This window comes from Clarias gariepinus, chromosome 16 (genome assembly GCF_024256425.1).
Source record: "Clarias gariepinus isolate MV-2021 ecotype Netherlands chromosome 16, CGAR_prim_01v2, whole genome shotgun sequence".
Classification (NCBI taxonomy): Eukaryota; Metazoa; Chordata; class Actinopteri; order Siluriformes; family Clariidae; genus Clarias; species Clarias gariepinus.
Genome location: NC_071115.1, coordinates 22,383,370 through 22,389,671, shown reverse-complemented (window position 1 = coordinate 22,389,671; position 6,302 = coordinate 22,383,370).

Genomic DNA, 6,302 nt, shown 5'->3' with positions numbered 1-6,302 from the left:
ATGAATATTTGAACAAATCTGATGTTTTAATCTAGAAAACAGGAGCAAAACATATTGATGTGGGTATACATGCCATTTAAGAGGACAGACGTGTCCATATTATAGTCAGATAAGTCATTTGTAATTATGAATGTAAACTGTCATGACATGCAAATCTAATCTGACAAAATTTTAATTGAACCCTTGGTTGCCACATCTTTGGGCATGGTTATTGTTTGTTGTTCAGCACTTTGGGAAGCTATATGGTGAGATGTGCCTTTCCTACAATGTACACAGGATGTCAACAAGGATGGTAACCTGGTTTCCTTTACTGTCCTGAAAAGTGTATGCAAAAGCTAAAGAGTCTGTTTAAGAAACCAGACAATCCCAGTTGTCAGGCTGTGAAGAGACTTTCGGTGAGAATGTCCATATACAAATGAATTTTGACTTGGAAAACAAACCAGTCTTGGTTTACGAGTACCGAGTATGATGTATCACACATGCATTTCTTGTTTTGCCGCTGAGCGTCACATGATCACGTCTGAGCCAATGGTTTTTCTTTCTCTTGTGCTGCGGAATTGTGGGTAATGATCTCCCCTGCTGGGTCTTACTGCTGGTATAATCAACATCCGTGCACGCATGTACTATACTGTTAACTGTAACACTGTGACCATGTGTGTGTGCGTAAAAAAACATGTTTTATTTTCTCCCTGTATCAGCCTGCTCTTTGTCTGTGCACGCGCGTCATTGCACACACACACACACACACACACACACACACACAGACAGACACAGATCCCTCCTACTTTTCGCCTTCACAGACACACACACACTGCTCTACACAAAAACACTGCTCTGTCGCAATTATTCTCAAAGGTAAAGTGCAGGTTAATTTGTTTTATTTTTACTTTACAACAGTGATTCCGTTAGTGTGTCGCTCAATCATTTTTCCGATAAAACAGTGTTTCCGTTGTGTGCGTGCATGTGTAAGGGTGTGTAAGACGAGAAGGGGGAGTGGGGAGCAGCTTCTTACCTTAGCTTCACACACATACATATGCACACACACACACACACATACACACACACTGCGCCTGCGCGCACAAACGGAAACACTTATCTGTCTGGATTTATTTTTTACTTTTTTAAGAGGTAAAGTTTAGGTTAATTTGTTTTATTTTTACTTATTATTTTGTGTTTATTATTTTTATGAATTAATGGAATGTGGAATGTATGAATTGTGGAATGAATAATTTGAGTTTCCATTATTTCTAATGGGCAAATTCGATTTGGTTTACGAGTGTTTCAGAATACAAGCCACCTTTCGGTCAATTATGCTCATAATCCAAGGTTCCATTGTACTGTAGCTGTAGAGAGTGGAAAATAAGGAGGGTGCACACATCTGGACCTCTGCCACCATTGTTTCACTGTGCAAAACAATACACCCAATATAACAGAGCTCTTCATTCTTAAACTGGACCATACTACATTGGACCATACAATACTACATAATACCAACAGCCATGTTTACAAACAGAAAGGTAGCAAGGAATAGGAATATAATTATTGAGACCTGGACCATTCACCATTTCTCAGCCTCTTGCTTGTCCACCATCTTATATGTGCTGTTTAATTGTGTTATACCTATCTGACTGATTGCCCACCACTTTTTGCTGCTTTTTCAGCCACCAAAACCACCTTCATCTGCCCCATTCCATATGACATTATCTTTATCATGGTAACAGACTGTATGCAATTTTTTGTTGTTGTATAGTATTATGCATCATACAAGAGTACACGTTTTTTTTTTTTTACAAGTCTACTTAAATGATTAGTAAGTTAACTACATTTTTGACTATATTTAATTTGTACCTAATATTACTTTTTGTGGAGGAAAACTGGCCCAGTGGTAAAGAAGTTGTTTTTAGAAGGGCCCCCTTATAAGGAGAAGGTCCAGATTCTCAGACGTGTTCAAAAGAAGTTTGTTCCCCAACCAACAAAAGGCTGGAAGCAGTTTGCTGCACTTGTTCTCTATAAATCAGATATTTCCAATTAAAAAGTTGTTACACAGTTGAGTCCTAGAACTGTTCGATTTGTTTCCTCTTGAGGGACACAAATTGGACAGTTAAAAGGTTTGGCAAATCAGTAATATCTACTTGCATACGCGGTGACCCAGGTAAACAAATTGTTTACAGATAGATTATTTTACTTATAATTCACTAAATAACAATTTAAGAGGGTCAAAAGTTTACATACGTATACTGAATTGACTGTGCCTTTAAACAGCTTGGAAAATTCCAGAAAATTATCTTACGGATTTAGAAGTTTCTGATAGGCTAATTGACTTAATTTAAGTCACCTGGAGGTGTACCTGTGGATGTATTTTTAGGCCCACTCAATGTCTCTTTCTTTGAAATAATTGGAAAAAATCAGCCAAGACCTCAGAACATAGTGGACTAGGGTTCATCCTTGGGTGCAATTTCTAAATGCCTGGAGGTACCATGTTTATCTGTATGAGCAATACTCTTCAAATACACCATGGGACCACGCAGCCATCATACCGCTGAGGAAAGCGATGCACACTTTGCTACAAAATCAACAGCAGCACAGAACATTGTGAAGACACTGGTAAAAACAGGTAAAAAGTATGTATATCCACAGTAAAACGAGACCAATATGGATATAACCTAAGTGGCTGCTGATTAAGGAAGAAGCAACTACTCCAAAACCATCATAGAAAATCCAAACAAGGTTTGCAGCCACATGTGGACAAATTTTGGAGAAATGTCTTTTGGTCTAATGAAAAGAAAAATTGTTTGGTAACTATTTGGCCATAATTTTCATTATTGTCTGGAGGAAAAAGGGGAAAACTTGCAAGCCGAAGAACATAATATGAACTGTGAATCACAGGGGTGGGACTGACATACTTCACAAAATAGATGGCATCATGAGTAAAGATGATTATGTGAATATATTGAAGGAACATCTCATGACATCAGCCAGGGAATTAAAGTATGAAATGCCAAAAGAAATGTGTGAGCAACACATCAATAAATGATTTCTTGATAAATTGTAACATCGAATTTAAAGCAAGAATTGGAGGAGAGATCAGTCACACTGTCATCAAAAGCCAACTAACACTGAACAGAAATTATATGCATTAAGTCTTTTAACTTAACCCAACACTATGTAGGAGTCTAATAATGTCATCAACATGAGTTAATTTTAATTTTTTATTTCCACTTACAACATTTAGAGGCCAGACAAGTCAGAAGCAAGGCATTCAACTGAATGACATAATGAAGGAAAAAACGATTGAGTTTGAAGTGTGAACTGTGAATACACACTTATATGTCCCTTTACTGTCATGTCATACTTGTGAGCAGTGGTGGCTGGTGCAAATTTTTTTTGGCGCAAACAAAAAAAAAATTAAACTTTTAATAATCGCCTGTAAATAGCCATAAGAAGTGCTGAAAAAGCACAGAGTAAGCTCAGCCGCGATCTCTTGACTGCTGCTTAATTAGAAGATCAGGTCGATCTGGTCCAAGCTCTGTTTTTCTTTCTTTGTCCAAATGCCTTGTGAAGGGGTATTTTAGCAAAGAAATTAAAAAATTGTCTCTCATATTCAGCTGGCTTCTACGTCAATCATTATTCAATACATCAACTTACAATCTGCTGACCATTAATAAGACTCGTTAAGAATAGCCCAATCACATGAGCCCAAATATTTAAAAACAATATTGATTCGTTAAGAACAAAAGTGGGCGGGTTCAGGGCGCCCAGTGCTGCGCCCCAAGGATGATTTGAAAAAAATCCAATTAGAGCTCAGCTTCAAATCACATGCGGACTGTTTACGGACTGTTAACGGACTGTTTACTCTGTTGCGGTCTGGGAAGCGAATCGACCGGGTCAATGGCAGTCGTATAATGCATTTCACTACATTTCGTACTGTGTATGTTTGTGTATGTGACAAATAAAATTTAAATTTGATTTGAATTTGAAAACATGCTTTTCAAAAATTTACGTGCCTACATAGCCCCTTGTTTGTGAATGAACGTAATACAGTTTAGATTTTTTTTTTATTGTAAATAAATTTTATTTTGAAATACAGCGTGACTAAATGACTTTGTTTCATTATTAATTGTGACTAAATTACTTTATATCATTGTTAAAATAAATTATTATTATGCTAAATAATTACATGTAGCATTCTTCTCTGCCTAATTTTAAGGGTAGAGTATTTTGCTTGTAATTGAGATTAAAACGTTGCATAGTTAAATCTGATTCAAGTCTTGCGTATCATCAATTTACAGTCAAAACTTTTTGTTTTCATTGATTGTCTTTGCAGACTTCACATTAGTGAAGTACAGTACACAGAAATTATAATCTGAATATTTACTCCACCTCTACCAGTTCCGTAAGTATTTTCTTTATCAACTTACAACAAACTACAACAACAACAGGTAGATTTTTTATTACAGCTTAAAAAGAAAGACAGTATATATATATCTTTGCATTCCCTATGTCCAAGACCTCGCCTTCCTTTGGATTGACCATTTAACAGCTGTTGTACAGTTACTCGGTGCAAACAGAGCTCAAGACCATTTTAAGAAACATGTGGTATGTCAACTAATACTTCGGGGGCATATGCAGTGGGTTAGCAACACCTAATAGGGGAGTTGAACGATTAGTTGAGTCTGTTGTTTGTGCTGGGCAAATCCAGACAGGAGGCTAAGTTTTGGTTTAAAAAAAAAATCCTATTAAGGGAAAAATATGACACAATGTTAATGTGACACAAGTCAACTTCATTGCTGTTCCCTTTTTCAACATATTTTTTTTGTAAGTGAAAAAAAAATAAATAGAAATGTATACTGTATATACTGAACACACACATACAGTATGCAATACTGTGGGGCAACATGTAAAATAAAATTGTGAAAAAATAAAATATAGATTTTATTTTAGGAATTTTAAAATGTAGGGGGAATAATTTTGAGGGAAATAGTTCAGGATTAGAGGTTTAAGATAAATAGAAAAGGAAAGATTAGGATTAGAAAAGAAAGAGGGGAAAAGTATTAGATTGGGGGTTTCGGAAGATAGGCAACGGCAAGATTAGATTAAACTGAAAAGTTCGAATGATTATTATAGAAAAATAAAAGGGAAAAGGTTGGGATAAATGTCATGTGTAAGTTGTACTAGGTGTTTTGCTGGTAGTACAGTAGGTGAGATGCTCCCCCCCCCACCCCCCCATCTGCTTTATTCTAGTTGATGTGTTGATGGGTGACATTGGTTGTGGGTGTGATGGCAATTTCTCCTTGCTTGATAATGAAAGGAGAAAGGGTAGAAAGGGTGTTCTGTAAAATATCACAGAGGCTAAGATAGAGACAGCCATATACTGGCTCAGGCTGAGCCAAGGCAGACTTAGAGGGCGACGGAGGCGGAGAACAATGAAAGACGGATAAACACAGCCGTAAAGTCTTATGAATAAAATAGCGCTCAACGGTTGCTAATGCAGTGCAATTTTAAATTTCAGGTGGTCATCATGTTAAAATCAAGGGAGTTGTTACTTTGCAGTCCTACTGCAGTACTGTTGTTTAGCACTATGCACCAAAATTTACCACACAATTTTAAATCTGTGTTCTTTTTCAGGTAATTTATATTTTAATTTACCTAACATGCATTTACATTGTCTAGCTAGGTGGCATACTGTTCATACATGAAAAAAATATTTTTAAGGGCATCTGTGTTTTTTTCCCACTTGCATTTATCCAGGTATTCATTATCACCCAGATGAGAATGGGTTCCCTGTTAAATCTGGTTCCTCTTAAGGTTTCTTCCTATTGACATCTCAGAGTTTTCCTTGCCACCGTCACCCTCGGCTTGCTCATCAGGGACAATCTAATCATTTTGATTCATACATATTTTCTCACACATTTCATACTAATGTTGAAAGTTGAATTGTGACAATGACCACTGTTAAATGACCACTGTTTTTTTTTAATTAAATTCAAGATTCAGATATTCAAAGACTAAAGCCCTTATTTTGTCTTAAAGAAACAGTTAAAATGATAAATGTGAAATGTGTCATTGCTTTTTGTCTCCCTCTTGCAGGCTGTCAGGAAGATAATCTGGACTGTGTACTGTCTTGGACAGACTGTGATGGTTACTCTTTACTTCTCCTCTGTTTACTCTTGTGTTCCTTCTTGTGCTGGAGTTCCTTTGTATGGCATTCAGTCTAATATTGAGGCTTCTCTTCTTTATTCTTTAAAATTAAGAAGCAATTTTTTAATGCAGGCAAAAATTTTAAATCTAAACAACAACAGTCT